Genomic DNA, 18,642 nt, shown 5'->3' with positions numbered 1-18,642 from the left:
ACGGTGAGCCTGGCCGTTACTGAACAGTTAACACTAGGCCTACTGAAGTCACTGTTGTGGCACAAATGCCACATATATATTATAAGGCGGTAAGCGTCTCTGTCGTATGTACGAAGCAAACAACACATGCGGCACTGACGGCCCCAACAGCATCTGGTTCAGAACCACTGCTATATCTAGTATCCTACCGCCATACGTGATGATGATGTTGCCGTCTTCTTTAAGGCTAACAATATTTTGAATTTAGAGATGAATAAATCGCGTGAAATATGGACAGAAATCTGATGGGTCTAATGACCAATATTCATATCAATCTTTACGACATTCAACAGTACTATCGTAAACCCAATCCCTTGACCTGCTTCTGCATATTGTCACTCACGCAGTTTAGCGTATATTTTAAATACACGCAGCCTTTTCTTGATATAGGAAATAACTTTGTTTACATCGCATGTGACCAACTGGCCATACCGTCCCGGGCTAAGCCAGAATGAGGAACTCAAGGGCGAATATTTTCAAAAGTGATGCGACTTCATGGAATTGTGTTTGAACGACAGGAATGAGTTTAAATATTACGCACACACTATATATGGATTGCATTCCAAAATGAGTCCAGAATTAGAGTGCCACGAACCAACGAATCAATCCACGTATATATGAAAACTCACAACCGAGTTACATTGAGAGAATTGGCGAAACAAGGTGCCTATATAATTCAGTCGTTCGGAATATATTTTCCATAAAGCCACGACATCGAAGTAACAAAACGGAACATCAAACGGTAAGAAATACATATGTATAGCAGTCAACAAGCCTACACCGAAGGGACTGATTATAGAGCCTTGAGAACACACCAACTAACATAGTTTGTGAATCGCTGTGTCCTACGTCCTACCCTATGTTCCCTCTAAGCTGCGGGCGTAGAAAAATGTGTACCGCGCACAAAAACAAAATCCACCTGCATGTGTTTCGAAAAAAAATATCACTATATCTTTCGCAGAAGGCACCGATGATCATCAGACCAAATTGACGACCATTTCAGATGTACAAATGTAGGCCTACATCACTAATTTGTAATCAGTAATTCGTAATCAGACAAAGTGATATCATCTCTTTTTGTATAAAATGTATTAAAATGCGATAAAACAAAACTCGAGTCCGTCGCAGCGAACGTCAGAGTTTCGCAAAATTCGGGGAAATTGGGAGTCGAGTCAAAGTAAAAATGCGGGTAAATCGGCAGTCTAGCCGTGGCAACCCTATGTTACGCACTTTGTCCAAGGGACCACGCAGTGAGTTGGTGAGATTGCGCCGGCTCGTGAAAAATTAGAGGGAACATTGAAACGAAAAGTGTCGGTATCCATGGATTGATATACAAGTACCATTCAATGTAATCAACACAATGAACGCTATAGCTAGGTTTGCATTTAAAACAAAAATCAATTCAAAACAAACATGTCTAAAACGAAGCCCTTGTTTAAAACATGTTTTTTATTTTCTAGGGCATGACGTCAGGGATATTCAATTGTGACGACATAGTGGATTGACATAGACAATTAAAAATACAGGGTAAATATAGCACATTTGATGAAATATCTACGTACTTTACCTGTTAAACCAACTATTTTTGAGGTTCTCAACCATCCGATGTCGTATACGTCGGCTATATCGGGTGGTAATCGTCCGTAGGCTCATACAACATGTTTTTTGGAAAGTATTTACTCAATTATGGCATAATTACACAACTTGAAAAAAATCAATTTGTGAAAGCCTTTGTTTAAAACATAATTCAAACAAAATGTTTTAAACAATCATTTGTTTTAAATGCAACCCTAGCTATAGCAAAAAGCAATCCAGTGATAGCCCCATAAGCTATTGCAGCCTTGCTAAACGCCTTTCCAATTGCCCGTGTTCAGCTTGCTGTTATATGCTGTGTTTCTGCATGCAACGGTTAGATAACACGTTGACGACATTATTGGCTCTGTTTTCATTTCACGTGAATCATTGCTGGTCTTAAACTGTGAATTACGAACACTCGCCTCGGTATAACTACGCAACTTAAATTCAACTGAACAGATCACCGTCAGAACGAGGATAGATATCGCAAGAACTAGATGGTTTTCGTGTATTGCCAGTCCTTTGCATGATTAATCTGTATGAGTAAATTTCGATGCGTAACATTTCCTTCAATCTCATAGTAGAATCTATGCACAGAGGCTATATGTCTATTAAAATCTAGATTTCCAGATGAAGCTTTGCCTTGCATATAGTTTATCACTCTACGGCCGCGATGACCGACTGTTGGCATCCAATGCGAATATCGTGACGTTCGCATCTACGAGTCGGAAATTTTAATCTGTTGGTGATCACTTTCCCAGCCATCAGTCACATCACGTCGAAACGAATATATCTCGTTTGATTATATTACAACGCGTCGCCCAGAAAATAAGCGTTCCTTTCCAGCCATATACTTTTTGACCGACGCTAGCATTATAGCCAATGTAGCCTATATACACAATTCATTTGTACGGGAATCAAAACGTCAGATTTCACTAACCAGTCATTCTGTATGTCAGTTATATTGGGTATCTCGTTTGCATCATATACGTCGTAATTTCCGTGGTGAAAAAAGCCTCTGAATCGAAAAGCACCACTAAATGATTTTATAAATAGTAATAATTATGATCACTACCTTACATATTTTCACTCACGCTGAATGATGAACAACGTTGCGATTCACCCGCGGGGTTTACACACATCCGTGGTTCGTACGGTTAATTCGCGCGTCGTATAGGTATAGGCGTAGGTGAAGTAGTAACCACTCCCATTTAGAATGTATTTTAGTTCCATCTCACTCAATATTCAGGCTTAAAATGCGATTCAACCTCTTGCCTTGTTCTTGAGTGCACACTGAACCGTTGTAAATTATGATGTATAATTATTCGATGTTATTCGCAGCAATGCTGCTCCATACATTCATCTGCCGGACGTCATTTATCGGTCATAAGATTCCTTTCACTGGCGGTGTGGTGTTCTTCAACCTTTTTTGGAATGGTACACCCTTTTGAAGTTTACTAAAAACGTGCGCACCCCAGTCTACATGATACACCGAATCCGCAGCAATCCTTATCGGAATAAGGATGAGGAATGTCGCAAGGTATAGGAAATGCTAAATTTTAATTAGTAATTGGTGCTCGAGATTATCGGCCCACGATCCAAGATATCGCGGCCTCGCCTACCGACTTATGCCACTGCATTTTCGTCTCTTTTCTTTTTGTTTTGTTATCTTCTGTAGCTTTAATTCGATGTGGATGCCTCTGATTTATTTAGGATTCTAGGTCGACTCTGGAGTTCTTGAAGAACTTACGTATACGTCCATGATGCTTTACGTCGCAGCAAACAACTGTGAAAACTGTATGTGGTGAATTCATTTGTCTGACTGTCTCGTCCTTTATATTTAGTTGACCAATTAGGCCTATTACTTGATTAGCGATCTTATCCGTTGCATATTGTGCCGCTCCTATTTTCTCAGATATTGGTACTTTGGTTGTGCGCTGATAGTCGTGTTTCGCATCATGCTCTTTTCAGTAAATAAAAGCCAACATTTGTGCCATTCACGACCACATTTCGACTGCTCATGCAGCCTACAGCCGCATTCCAGGTCATAGTCGTAATGAACAAGCTACGGACGCGAAATACCCACGTTAAAGTATCTATGTCGATTTCCGTTTAACTCAGGACTAATTTATTGAATGATATAGACTTACTATACGCACTAAAATCGCGAGTGGTCACTGGTAAAATTCAGAGATGGCTTACAGTCGCGTCAAGCGCGAATTTTTTTTTCAGATTCACCAATGAACTTCGTCATTTATGAATGATCATCGCATCTTCGGCTGTACCAATTGTTATTATAGTCGCTTTGTTGAATGCAATTATTTCTTAACTGCTTGACCATCAGGATTGTCGGTATAGTGAGGAGCACACGATTCCGAGTTGGTATTTCATCATTTTCCTCTGCTGTTCGCATCTGTACCGTCGGACTCTGATGGCAAAGAGCGCTGTTAAAATCGAAAATGAACTCACATTGAATCGCGCGCATCGCGAAGAAAATTTCAAGATTCATTAAAATCTTTCAAGAAATGGGGAGTCAATTCGTAAACTCAAATTGCATGTCGACGGCCGTCAACACATACTAATTGAATTACGTGCCCACGGCCACACAAATTTTCTTCTACGGCCGCAGGTTGGCCGTCCCTGCTTTAAGTGCTTCATGTAAAAGTCATCACCCTGTAACTTGTAATTGGAATAGCATTTATGTATGTTGCAGTGTTGGGATCAAGTCACTACCTTCGAGTCACGAGTCATCTCGAGTCATTGCAGATTTTGACTCGAGTCAAGTCAAGTCAATCGATTTTCAAAGGTGACTCGAGTCAAGTCAAGGCACTCATTTTTTGGAGGTGACTCGAGTCAAGTCGAGTCAAGTCAAGTCAAGTCACGAGTCAAGTCACAATTCAAGTCAAATTGAATTTTCGAAGTATGAGTAATGGTTCAAAGTCATTGCTAGCTGTGTGAAAGACAGATTAATTGATCATTTATCTTGAATCAAATAACGAATATCTAGTTAAATATACATGCAAAAAGACGTTGTATCCTCACGAACACGTAGAACTGCTAATAAAATACGTGAGGGGGTAAGGTACTCCCAGATCATCAAAATTTTTCATAATTTTTTTATTGCAGAATTACAAAGTATGAGACTAGCTCTTTCCAAAAATGTAATCATCTTGTATGATTTCAAGCTATAAGTAGGTTAAAATTCCATTTAAAATCTCATTTTCGTAAAAAGTCCAGACCCACACCCCTCCATATTTTTAACCAGCTCAAAATTGTCACTAAAGACCACATCCTTAAAATTTAAACAGTTATTACAAAGAGCCATATCTGTAATCACTCAAGCATGAATATCATAACATTCTCTGGCAGCCAAAGCCGTTGTAAATCACTCACAAAACACTGTTATTAGCTATACCCTGTTGTCGGATAATATTGTGAGAAAACTGATAGTTAGTTGTGATTTTACAATGGGCGGGACAAAGATAACAACAAAACAGGCATTTGACCAGAGAAGGAGAAAATAATATGATAAAGTCATTCGAGAAAAGTTTGGAACTTGTATCTGCTTTGAAGTCTGATGGTGGTGGATGGAATTCAGAGGAAACCTTTTTCCTAGCAAGTCATGCATTATGCAGTTATTCAATGTATTGTGACTTGCCCTGACACAACAGGCAGGGGCTATTGGCAAAATATCCAGCAAGGCTTTGCCACAGAGATTAGCATCGGAGTGTCGTGCTGCAAGAAAGAAAATTTTCGTCGGTTCGCCTCATCAAAAGAGATGATGTTGAACAGGAAGGCAAAAAGCATTGTCATCGCCAGATCAAGACCAAAGTGGAGCCAGTATTATCATGCTGCCATCGTAAATGGTGCACCAGATGCACAGGAAGCATCGAGGAAGTGTGGGCAATACTGATGCCCAACAGCTCAACTCCAGAAGAACCGATGCACGGCAATTGTGATGGAAAGAGGTGCTTTTATTTGAAGGCAAAACTTGAAGATGCTACTGATCCAATCCGCCAGTATCCGCTGACATCCAAAATGTATCAAACGGTCAAACCTGACTTCAAGGACCTTGCAAGTATTGAGCTTTTTTCAAAGTGCATGACCTTGCAAATGCAGAATGCTAAGGGTTATGCAACTATAATTAGTATTGGAGTGTCATGATGAAATTGATACTAAAATTTCTATGTTTGAAAGATCACTGGGGAAATATGGGTGTAGTATCTTCACTCACACTACCTGCAATCGGTATTTTGACAATGTCGCAGTATTCTTGACATGTTGTTTCATCTTTACAACATCTAACTGATGTCCAATTCAAGGTTTGTAAATTTTTTGAATCTGGTATAGCAGTTTTGAGTAAAAATCATCAAATCACTCATACTTTTTATGACTGATTTTACATTTAGGCACATTCAATTGTCTTCAAATTTGGCTATGTGCTGATTAAAGCATGCCTGTACCATTTAAAAGCAACAGATTTCAAATACCTGCTCTAATTTTTCAATAAAATATTTTTCAATTTTCAAAGTTGATTTTCTCCTATTTCTAGTTTTTGTTAATATGGTGTCACGGGGACAGGGAATTTTGATATCAGAAGACCTTCAATCCTGATCAAACTTGGCTCAGTACAAGCAGTAAGACTGTTCTACCTGCTGAAACTATTGTTTCTTCTATAAGAGTTATAGTGTACTTACTTTGCTACTTATGATCTGAATTTTATGAAAAAAAATCGAAAATTCGGCACCGTACCAGTACCAAACACATATTTCGTAAATTTTTTCGAAAAATCGGAAGTTTCAAGCGTTTCAGCAGGTGCTTAGAGGCCTCAGGACACTTTATGAAGCATTGTTTAGGATCTCTCGGCATCCATCGAAGAGACAGGCGTTTCCCCGTGCTAACCGTCCGATTCACCAATCTCCCCCCCAATTCGGGCCCAAGGAATTATTGTAAAATGCTAAAATTTTTACAGTGTATGAAGTTGAGTATAAATAGTTTACATACCAATTTTTGAGAATCTAGGATTAACTGTTCATGAAATATCGCAATTTGAAAATTTTGTGAGTCTAGCAGTACCTTACCCCCTTAACTGTACAGCTCCATGCTACAGTCAGTTATTATCTTCCAATATATAGGACCTAATACGAAGCTTCGGGAAGTTGAAACAAATTGATATGGTACAATTGCCTACACTACCCAATACCCATCTACACATCGGTAAGAATGTAAACGCACAAACTATATTTGTTCGATTTAAATCAGACCAGAGCGTTGGTGAATGTGAGCACTGCGCAACGTAAGCCTAAGCATTTAGCCGTCTAAGGAACAGAGATTCATTGCTATTTAGATTAATCTTCTTCTACTACTACTATACTACTACGAAGAAAGCGTAAGCTTGGATCGTTTAGTTTGCGGTCAATTTATTTGTGATCTAATAATGGAGGATCAGTGTAACGTACAATCAGTGAATGACTGGTCCATGCACAATTTTGATGCTCCGAGTCAAGTCAGGTCAAGTCATTTTTCCAAAATGACTCGAGTCAAGTCAAGTCATACGAAAAAGTTGACTCGAGTCAAGTCATGACTCGAGTCATCCCAACACTGGTATGTTGCACTACATTGCACAGTGCACTGCACACGTACAGAAGTTGCAAGTGATACGATGTGATTTACCAGAGAATTTTCAACACCCAACCAGTATCGATCTGAGCAGATATCTTGCAATGGAAATTGCATCACATTCTGTGCCACAATTTTTTATCCCCGCGCATTCACGGCAATTATATATCGATTGCCATTGACATCAAATTGACATCAAATTGACATCAAAAAGCGCGGAGTATTGTCGGATCTCTACGCTGGACTACTTCAGGAGGGCAGATGATGGTGGAGGTGAGTCAGGTGGGAGCGGCTGTCAATCAAACTTGAGATGTTGATTTGCTCCTAGATTTGTGAGCTGCGGAAGAGATGTGTGAGTTTGTTGCTAGAGAGCGAGAGTCGGCGAGGGATAGAGCAAAGGAGAGAAAGAGGAGAGTGAGAGAGTAAAGGGCGTGATGGAGGCGTTGGTTGAAGAGCGAGGAGTGAGAGTGAAGAAGGAGGAGGAGGAGCGGACGAGGAGGAAATACAAGCGATGATTGATAACATCAACAATCAATCAGGTTTATCAATATTTTCATCGTTTCAATAACATGACAAGACTGCGATACAATGAAAAGATAGGAAGGTGTCGAAACAACTTGGAGTAGCCATTAAGATCAGACACCCACCTTAGCCTAGGTGAAGTAAATAAGAGGCATGCACACTGAATGAAAAGTAATGCAGAGAATATAAGACGCAAGCGACAAAATGGGGTGGCATGTGGCGGAGGGCGAGGTCGATGTTAGGTCGTGGTCCGGTAATCCTGAAGACTGGCTAGTATTGATTTAGAAGAAATTGCTTGTATTTCGACTTGAATGCGGACATGCTCGACGACTGTCGGATAGCCGGCGAGATGCTGTTCCACAATTGGGGTCCGGCATACTTGATAGAGCAATGCGTTTTCTTGTATTCAGTCCTGATCATATGGTAGTTGTTCTTCGTTGACGCGCGTGTGCTGTACTTGTGCGCTTTTGTCTCCGAGGTGAAGTAGTCGTTGAAATTTGAGGGACATTGACCGCAATGGAACGGATACATAAACTTGGCAATTTCTAGCTTCCTCATATCTTCTAAGTTTAGAAAACCAAATCTTTTGAGAAGTGATTTATCAGTTGCACATCCAGCCCCCCGTGGGGCTTTGGCAATGATACGGATGATCCGATGTTGAAGTTTTTGCAGTGGGTCAATTGTATTCTTGCAGGCAGCACCCCAACAAAGAATTCTGTATTGGAACTTTGATAGGAATAGAGAGTTGAAGAGTATCAACAACACGCTGACTGGCAGAATGTAGCTAAGGCGGCGAAATAGACCACATACCTTCGATAGTCGTGGTTTGAGTGATTGTATGTGACTCTTCCAGGACATGTCCGAATCCAGTAAAACACCAAGGTATTTGGCATTTTTAATGTTGGAAATTGGTTTGCCAGCGATGTCAACGGTTAGGTTATCGCAGGAGTCCACGACCAATAATTGGGATTTCGCAGCGTTAACCCGAAGGCTATTATGGGACGTCCACTCATGCACTTTGGGCATTTGATCACTGGTGTCGGCATTCAAGCTTGCGGTAGTAGGTGCGTGAGATAGGAGGTGAGTATCGTCAGCGAAGAGTGTGGTATTCAATGATGAGGTTTTAAAGATATCATTGACATATAAAGTAAAAAGGACAGGTCCAAGAACAGAGCCTTGCGGAACACCACAGGTAACAAGGTGGGGGGAGGACAAAGTGTTGGATATCGAAACTATTTGATATCTCCGAGTCAGGTAGCTTTTCATGAGCTCTAGTTGTGGACCCCGGAACCCGTAGCGTGCCAATTTTGAGAGAAGAATACTGTGATCGACGCAGTCAAATGCTTTTTTTAGATCAAGAAAAATGCTACATCCCACACTTCGTTTCTCCAAGATGTCATAGTACTGTTCAGCCACTGTTAGCAGGGCATGCAAGGTTTGATGTTTTCTGCGGAAGCCGAATTGTTGTGGAGAAATGATAGACATCTTGGCGAGGAACGAAGACAGGCGGGAGAGGAGCAATTTTTCGAAAACAATCCCAATACACGGTAGGACAGATATAGGTCGGTAGTTGGTGACATTAGTTTTATCTCCGGCTTTGTAAACCGGGACAACTTGGCAGTTTTCAGATAATTCGGGTAGACACCATTTTCTATCATGAAATTGAAAAAATGGGCAATGAGAGGATCGATGTGTAGGCTTATCAGTTTTAAAAACCAGACTGGAATTAGATCATATCCAACTGCCTTGTTAGATTTAAGTTCATGTATGGCAAGTACCACTTCCGTGGAAGTTGCTGGCTCGAGCATGATGGATTGGGATACTGATCTAACCTCAGGCCTGGCCGACGCAGGTTTAGGAATAGATGAGGCGATATTAGGCCCTACATTGCAAAAATATTCATTGAAGTAATTTGAGATAGCCGTAGGATCTGTCAGATTGTCCCCGGTAGTCGAGTTCATGATTTGCGTGACAAACCTGAAACTTGGTACAATTTTCGATGATATCGTCAAGATATAACACATCCAAATCATGTGACCCAACCCGGTATAAAACATCGTCAAAATCAACACATACCGATACCGGCGTTTGCGTTAAATCACTGTTTGAGACGGATCAACAATAACATACTTGACTTCGATAACAAAATTATGCCCTAATCATGAAGTGAGGACCTTGAAACTTGGTACAGTATTAGATAATATCATTAAAATATACCATACAAAATCTTGTCACCCATCTCGATATGAAACACCGTCAAAATCAACATATACCAATACCGGCTTTTGCACTGAATCAGTACTGAAAACGGACCGAAAATAACAATCGCGACTACCCAAGTGAAGCGTGAAGTAAATAATTTTTTTCTGTGTCCAGTGTCCACACCACCTTTGAGTACACTCCGCTATGATTATGGACATTGTGATGATCAGTCATCCATGACACTCATAGGCATTGACATTGTTATCTCGTCTCTTCTAAAGTGTGTATTAGCGAAAGAAAGCAGTCATTATTAAGTCCACTTCATCTCTGGTCGAAGGTGACTTCATGATCTTGGTAAGATATCCTTCGTTTTCGGATATTGCGACGTCATACTTTTGTAGACCCAGTAAAACGGTGTCATCACACCATTGCTGAAAACTAGGGCTGGGCATAACGATTCGAGTAGTAATTTTAATGATTCGAGTCGAGTAGTAAAAGACGATTTTTTTCGAGTACTGAAATTATACTCTCCTCGCCACTGAAAGTAATTTATGGACGAGACCTATAGTTTCGGTACTATTTTCCACTGTGCAAGTCTTGAAACCGTATGGCCGTATCGCAGCATACGACACATATAGTACTAAACTACCAACGTTACTGGAAATAACACATTTCCGAAGTCCACAATATTTTCACAAAGTGCAATGAAATCGGTCTGGTCGAAAAAATACCAAAGTATCTTTAATGTGGCGGATAACAGGCATTATATTCTTTCGGGTGCCATGAAAGTTCCATATTTGAACTTTGACATCCTCCATTCTGTTATGACGTCATAATGAGTGATACTCGAATACTCGACTCGACTCGAAGCATATTAGGTGATTCAAAATCGAATCACTCAGGTACTCGATTTTGCCCATCCCTACTGACTTTATGGGATTATTATATCATTTGATTGCCTCAGTTGATACGTTTGGCGACCTCTAAAACGTCAATATGTACTTCAACATTGCGGCATTATGTGGCCCGAGTCGTCGCTAGGTATCGTGTAAATTAATATAGGCTATCACTTTACGGAAATCTAGGGTTGGAATTAGCAATATGGCGCCACGTGACGTCATGAGGTTCACGTTCGCGTTCCCACAGAACCTTTCAAAAAGGTTCTCGGTCACACGGACCTGAACCTGTCAGAGATTCACACCATCCTAAATATATAGATAAGACCAGTGGTGGCCCTACGATTGGGGGATACTGAGCGAAACTTCCAGGGAGCCTCCATAACGATGTAATCGCAGCTTCTGGAGGGGCTCCACCCCCCAGACCCGCTTTGGCATATATCGTTACTGACTTCTTTAGTTCGCCATATCAAACGGAATTACGTCATGTGTATGACACTCCAACATAGCTTTTAAGCAGGCTTAAATGTTTGATTGCTCAGGCTCCTGAGCCTTCTTTTATCATACATTGTCAAATTTTAAAAGAAGTGACCCAGTTAAACATAGCTCATGTCTTCATGTTGAAGACGTATGGCATGTGGGGAAGCGATTGGCGTAGTTGGTTAAACACTGCAGTCACGACACCAATGGTTGCTGGTTCGAGTCCCGGCTCTGCTATGTTTCTATGTGTCGGAGGTTTATCTGGGCTCCTCATCGCCGATCCCGCTGTAATTACAGCGCCTTGAAAAGCCCAGAGGAAGAGAGAGCCGAACTCCTGAAAGATGGCATCAAAAAGACTAAGTTGTGGGCGCATGAAAATCGAGAGAGACTGATGGTGGAAGAGCGCGAGCATGGTAGTCGTACGTAATCTGACGAAAAAGACCGTAAAAGACCGTTGAAATTACTGAAATTGATGTACTGGGCGCAAATGACCTTATAGGCGATAAGCGCTAAAGTTGTGCGAATAAAACAAACAAACAAACGTATGGCATGTAGCGCGAAGAAAGAGAACAGTTTGTTTGTTCGTTTTATTCAAATATACTTATAATTGGCGCTTTAAACAACTTTGGTCATTTGCGCCCAGCAAGGACATTGCGTTATCATTATCATCAATGTCTTTGCGGTCTTTTTCTGATCATTTGCTGCGATATTTCGGCTATCGGCGACGAGGAGCCAGGATAAACCTCCGAGACATAGAAACATGGCAGAGCCGAGACTCGAACCAGCAACCAGTGGTGTCGTGACTGCAGTGTTTAACCAACTGTTTCACTCGCTTCCCCAAATAATAGAACAGTGATACAACTGCTGCAGACTAAATAGACCACATTAATCTGGAAAGCTATCTGCTGACTTTAGTAATAAGCCAGCACACAACGTCAAGGTTTGAGCCAGACGCTCGATAAGGCAATATCTATTAGTGCATAGTTGCAAGGATAGAATACATCAAAACTTTGTACCTCTACCGCATGCCGATACTTGATGATTATCGGGATACGGGACTTATCTAACAAATGCAGAGATTTTATGATTGACCCATCTGAACGGAATCATCTTCTTGATTGGGACACGGATTTCCACGTTTATTCGCTATAATCCTTGAAAAAGCGCTTAAACCAAAGAGGGGGGCTTCGACCGGGGGGACGGGCGACCACCCAGCTCGCCCACCCCAAAAGCCACCTCTGCATAAGACACAGATCATAGGGCAGTGGTTCCCAACCTTTTTGTCTTCGTTCCCCACTTCAAATTTATTCCGAGTCTTCATTCCCCACTACCCAAAACTATTTGTTATGTTGTATTTGTTATGTTCGTGCATTTTACGTTGGTATCGTTTGTTTCTTATTTGTCGAGGATTAGTAATTACCGCCAATCATTATTTCCTTGTGTGTCGTGCTTTGTATTTATACCCTGTGTTCTGTTGTCTACTGGTCATTCGTTTAAATGCACTCTGGATCGTGTCAAATGCATACTGGATCGTGTCGCCTGTATTAAAGTCATTCTGCTGATAATATACTGATTTCATATTGCAACCTCGTCGTATGAGTTATTGTTCAAAAAAGATCAAGAACATAACAATTGGTGTCAGAAGTCGGATTCATGGTTATTTCTGCGACGATTATATATCATGGAATCGGGTATGTTGAAGTTTCAAGCGAAGCAGCAGGAAATGATGGCAGAACAACGCGCACAGAACAAAGAAGATATGAAGTAGCAAAATGCTCAGCACAAAGAAAATTCGGCGCAGCAAATGCTGCAGCATGAGCAAGCCATATCGCAATTAACGCAGAGGTTGGGTCCCAGTGCGTCAACATTTGAAGCTACCGCTCCCAAATTTGATTCGTTCGTCAAAACGAAGTAGAAATGGGACCAATATCTTCAACGATTCAACCATAACTTAGCAATTTACGGCATTTCCAACATGGAGTGAAAAAGAGCGTGTCTACTCTCATGGGTTGGACCTGAAACGTACTCGCTCCTACGTAACTTGTTTGGTGCTACTGATGTCAGTGCGCAAACCTTCGACGAGTTGACTGAGAAGTTGTCTATACACTTCATGGACTCCATACATGTGCAAGCAGCCAGGTACGAATTTTACAATTGCAAAATGCAACCGGGACAGTCGTATGCCGATTGGATCACTACTCTACGCGGAATCTCCAAGGATTGCAACTTCACATGCTCAAGAGCAGGCTGTGATCAGAGCTATACGTTGATGAGCTAATGCGCGATCTCATCATTAAAGAAACGCCGCACGCGGATGTGAGACGGCATTGTTTAACACAAACCAATCCATCCCTTGACGACGTTCTTAAAGTAGCCGCAACACACGTGAGAACGCTGGAAACTGATAGGGTTATCCAGGGCGAGAGTAGCGGTGAAGACACTTCCATCGTCAACAAAATGACGAAGTTGTCAAAAGGGGAGAAAACCTTCCAAATCCATCCAAGGGCAACTTCCCAGAAAGACTGAAATCCTGCAGCCGCTGTTTCATCGATCACCAGAGAAATTACTGTCAATATCGACATGCAGTATGTCAGAAATGTGGTCGTAAATGGTCATATCAAACCTGTGTGCATGTCTACCTAACCTAGTGTCACGCAACAGGTCACATCCGTTAATTTCTGCACAGTGCCACTCCTCTCGATCAACTATATCGACGCTTAGGAAACCAGCTCTGGATCAGCTCCTGCATCAACGGCATTCTGTTGCCGACACAGTGGGACTCTGCTGCACCCTCAGCCATGGTGGGATTGACTGAGTACAAAACTTTTGGCTCTCCGAAACTCTCAGCATACCATAGCTCTTACGTAGCGTACGGCGACAAGCCACTGAAAGTGAAAGGTATTTGCACTGTGACCTTCCAGGTGGGTTCCGAAGTTCCAACGATGATTGTTTGGTTGAATACAGCTAAGAACCGCTAAACCAGTGGCGTTAAATACGATATAAGTTGTCATATTCTATGCTCACTTTGATAGATTTTGTCGTAATCTGGCGTTAGCTCCGCATATGCGTTGTGAGGAATGCAATATATTTAATTGGAAACTTGGACGTTGGAATTTGTTTTATTATTATTACACCGCGAGTCTGGTTTCTCTCATGTCTGGGGACCTATCATGTCGAATGTGACACATCAGTGCGACCATAGATATTTCAATTATATATTTGTGAAGCTAATATAAATTTCCATGTAAACTGCATATAACAGTTCCGCATTGGCGTTTTCGCTTCTGTTAATAACTATTTTTTGGACCACATTGGTATAAAACTCTGAGCTTATTGTGCACTTTTTGCCTTCTTGAAATAGGATGCCGATTTCATCGACTTGCTACTAGTGGTAACCAGAGTGAAACCAAAACGCCATAGTCGGGTGGTATTAATGGTACTTAAGAACATGGAAGTATTTTAGGCAAAATATCCCAACATTTATTACAAATGTGCTGGAAAATATAAGAATGCTTCAATCTACTCAGAATTGCTTCGCAGGCCGGATGAAATCGTCTGCCGGGCCGGATGCGACCCGCGGACGTTTGTTTGACACCCCTAGTCTACAATGTCTCCTTGAAAAAAGTTTTCACGCGGTAATAGTCGTGAGTTCGACCGGTCGCGTCGGCACGTTTTTCATCGTGATTGAAAACACAAAAAATAGACCTATGGAATATAGCGAGAAATATTATACCGCTTTAAAGTCAGAACGGTTAAGAGTTCGCTGTGTTGCTATATCATATCGTTCCGTTCCAATCAACAACAAATATTGGTAAAAGTCAGCCAGAACTCCACGGAGGATGCTGTAATAAGAACTGGAAATAGTTAATCTACCTGCTATTCGGGCAAATTCTAAAAACATACGAATTCCCGTCCAAGTAGCCTACATATTATAATCATTATATCTATATTAATGGTTGTTAACCTTACTTACCTGGCGAACCCTAACGCTAATATGCAGGCCGCGATTAATCCTTAATATTTGCCTTGTCACAAAAACACAAACCACCCCCATTACACATGTAATATGTTACTATAAAAGACTAGTACGCAAAATAAACTGTTCATGTATTGTGCGTACAGTGTACATCAGTGGTTCTTAACCTTGCCTCCAGCGCCCCCCAAGGGGCGCTGGCGATTTTGAAGGGGACGGAAACGCTCAGGGGGGCGCTGGGCTCAGGGAGGCGGTATGGGGGGCGCTGGAGAAAAATGGCTTCGCAGTAGATGATGTGGTGGTAGGGCATATCCGACATATCCTTAATGAGTATTCAGAGCAAATTAACCCCGAAAACTTCGTTATATATAGCCTACAAAAGACATAGGTTTAATTGTCCATGGGCGCCTAAATGACTGGCATCGAATGTTCCTGTCTTTGCAATATGAACCCCACACTGTAAAAAATCTGGTAGATTTACTGTGAAATCCCTGTAAATTTTACCACGAATTACCGGTCGCAGCCAATTACTGTGCGTAGCTTGTCATTTTACATTTTGATATGTAATATTACCTTAATATAGCTGTAAAGTAAGTTACCAGAATTTCTTCGCAAAATTACTGACAGTTACTCGTTACTGCAGTTTACCGGGCTATTGGCAAAATTGATGAGCTTCAAAATCGCTGCAGCCAATATATACGTAGAACTGAATGTTACTGATATATCATTCTAGAGGTGATTTGACCTGATTGAACCCCGTTTGCGAGACTGGGGCATACCGAAATTGTAGGCCCTAGTATCAATTTAAGCTTAGTAGGGTACAAGACATAACTGACAATCGTAGCTAATGTGGTACACCGTAGCCATATTATATTATAAGGCAATGGCTGTACGGCCAGTCTCGCTGCATGGTTACATTCGTTGTCACGGATAAGGCTGATAAGTTAGAAAATTAGTTCAGGATGTATAAAATTGCTCGGGGAAACTAGAAATATCAGCACCGCATGCTCAGCTGACCATTTGTTAATGGCGGACAAGGCGACCTGTAATAGGTTACATTAGGTGACTGCTTTTTCTGAGATTCGTAGTAAACAACCAACGCACAACTGTGACATCACAAGCAGCGTCTGGTTAGGTAAGTACAGTAAGTAGTGAACAACACATGGAATATATATCAATTTATACGAAATTAGATGAAAAAAGGGACTATATGCAATGATAAATGTTTCTGTATGGAAAAAACGACCCAGATCAAACATTATACCGTGGCCAGTAAATATTATTGGTGTCATGTGTCAGCGGATGAATACCATTTATTTCGAAATCGTTCGAGTGTCGTCTGGCCAGTGGCCATTAGTGAGATTTGAGCAAAGGGTGGAGCGAAGCTTGTTGTGCTTGAAGAAAGTGGACACGATCGTTGAAGATTCCTAGGAATGCTGAATGGAATACGCATCTTAAAAGGTAATACAGTACTACATAGAGTACATAGTATTTGTTACCGTGAATATCTGACTCTGCACACCAGCCCTCGATGACTTAGATTTCATGATTGATATATTTCATTCGCCGCATTCTCTGTTCTATTTTGGGATATTTGTCGACTTATATAGTGACCACATACTCCGCTGCGGAGGAGTTGAAACTGTTGGCTTGGTAATGTCATTTTCGGGCCATAGCATAGATATGTTTTCATCCACTGCTGGATTTGTTTGCCACACATGCCACCTTAAATTAGGAACCTTTTGCTTCAATACAGAGATGAAGTCATGAATCTCTGCTATGTCATGTAAAAGGCGGAGCCGTCATCACACAATGTGCCAGTACCGGTACTTCAAAACATGTTATATTTTTGTTAGCCTATTTGTCTTAGTCTTTATAATGTCATGTCCACTGTCGAGGTTAGGAAGTTTGCTTTATATAGCGACTTACGCATGAATTCTTTTTAGTGGAACTGCAAGATACTACTTACACAGAAGGAATGAGAACGAGAAAAAGAAACAATTGGAAGTTTGGCCGGTGTTGGAATTAATTCACGTTTTCTTGAGACCACTTGTTTTACTGCATGTCTCCTAAAGAAGAATTATACCTCCAGCAGCAATATTTTTCCATCGATAACCACTCATCGTGATATCATGAATGAATATACAGTTTGTTCCAATGTTGTTTTGGGGATGTGAAGAAAATGTTGCGATATTTTTGCATCGGGTTGCTTTGCGATAGGTATGGATGTACGTGAATTTACAAGTTGGTATGTAATCCTGGTTTACAGGGACAGCATGTAGGTAGGTAGGCGGTAAAATGACAGTCTCGATCGCAAATGTACAGGAGAAGTTGTAGATTAGATAGACCGGAGGTGACTGTAACATTACACTCTGGCGTTTAAAGTGAGATTACCGGACGAGTGTAAGTTAAATTTACATTGACTAATGGTAATGTTGGATTACCACGAAATGTCTGGCTACCGTGCTTCCAAACATTTCGCGGTAAATCGAGGTTTTTATTTTTTACAGTGCAGAAGAGGTGTGCGTCTTTGACTTTAGTACGATTGGGCGACAGGGATATCTAAAACTAGATATTCCTGTTGGGCGATTCTATATTTTTTGATATAACAGACAGGAGGTCACGAAATAGCATCATGCAACGAAGTCATATCAACGGGTTCGCCCGTCCGAATATGTTTAATCATTAGTTACGGGCCCTACAGTTTCCAAGACACCTCACAATCTTCGCTCTACGTTTTGATGAGTCTGCGCATACTCGACAACTCACTGCGCAGACCCTTGGTCAACAGTGCGTAACGACTAAAAAAGGTCATAACTTCGGATTTATTGTGCGCAACGTAGATTTTCTGTGCGCAGAGACCGTGTCAGCACTGCGCACGTGCGCTGCTTAGAGGGGACATTGCACCTCACTCAGCTCTACCGGTAAATCTGGTAACGTGAGCAGAGAGGACAAGGAATTCCCGATCTTACTGACCGATTTTATCATGAATTATCGAAAGTTTTCGCACTTCGCACTGGCTCGCTATAAAGAGTACAGCTGATTTCGTGGCAAAACGAACAACGTGATGGGGGCGGTCGGTTTATCACCCTATGGGAGCCCAAGACCCAAGTTTTTTCGGCGGGCCTGACGAAGTGCATGCCGTTTCGTTCCTGCCAACGGGTATACGCCCGAAGATGTATAATTATTATTGAGGGGTCCTACCTTTTCAATCACACATCACTCAGCTCTACCGGTAAATCTGTTTACGTGAGAAGAGAGAGCATAAAAATTGATATCAATATACATGCAATTCCCGATCATATTGACCAATTAAATCATTAATTATTGAAACTT

The 18,642-nt window shown here is 41.3% G+C and overlaps 1 protein-coding gene and 1 long non-coding RNA gene across 3 annotated transcripts in view; one reads left to right on the top strand and one right to left on the bottom strand.

Moving 5' to 3' along the window:
* LOC145444825 (uncharacterized) overlaps nucleotides 1-18,642 on the bottom strand; it is a 134,265-nt gene that overhangs the window by 34,594 nt on the left and 81,029 nt on the right. The window lies entirely within an intron of this gene.
* LOC145445424 (uncharacterized) lies at nucleotides 15,763-17,499 on the top strand. Its single transcript, XR_013917018.1, has 2 exons — nucleotides 15,763-16,767; nucleotides 17,253-17,499. It is a non-coding gene; the product is annotated as an uncharacterized LOC145445424 (long non-coding RNA).

Source organism: Botryllus schlosseri, chromosome 8, assembly GCF_051294905.1.
Source record: "Botryllus schlosseri isolate E-star chromosome 8, Bs_hap1, whole genome shotgun sequence".
Taxonomy (NCBI): domain Eukaryota; kingdom Metazoa; phylum Chordata; class Ascidiacea; order Stolidobranchia; family Styelidae; genus Botryllus; species Botryllus schlosseri.
The sequence above is the reverse complement of the archived record's forward strand: the minus strand, read 5'-3'. Positions and strand labels throughout refer to the sequence as shown.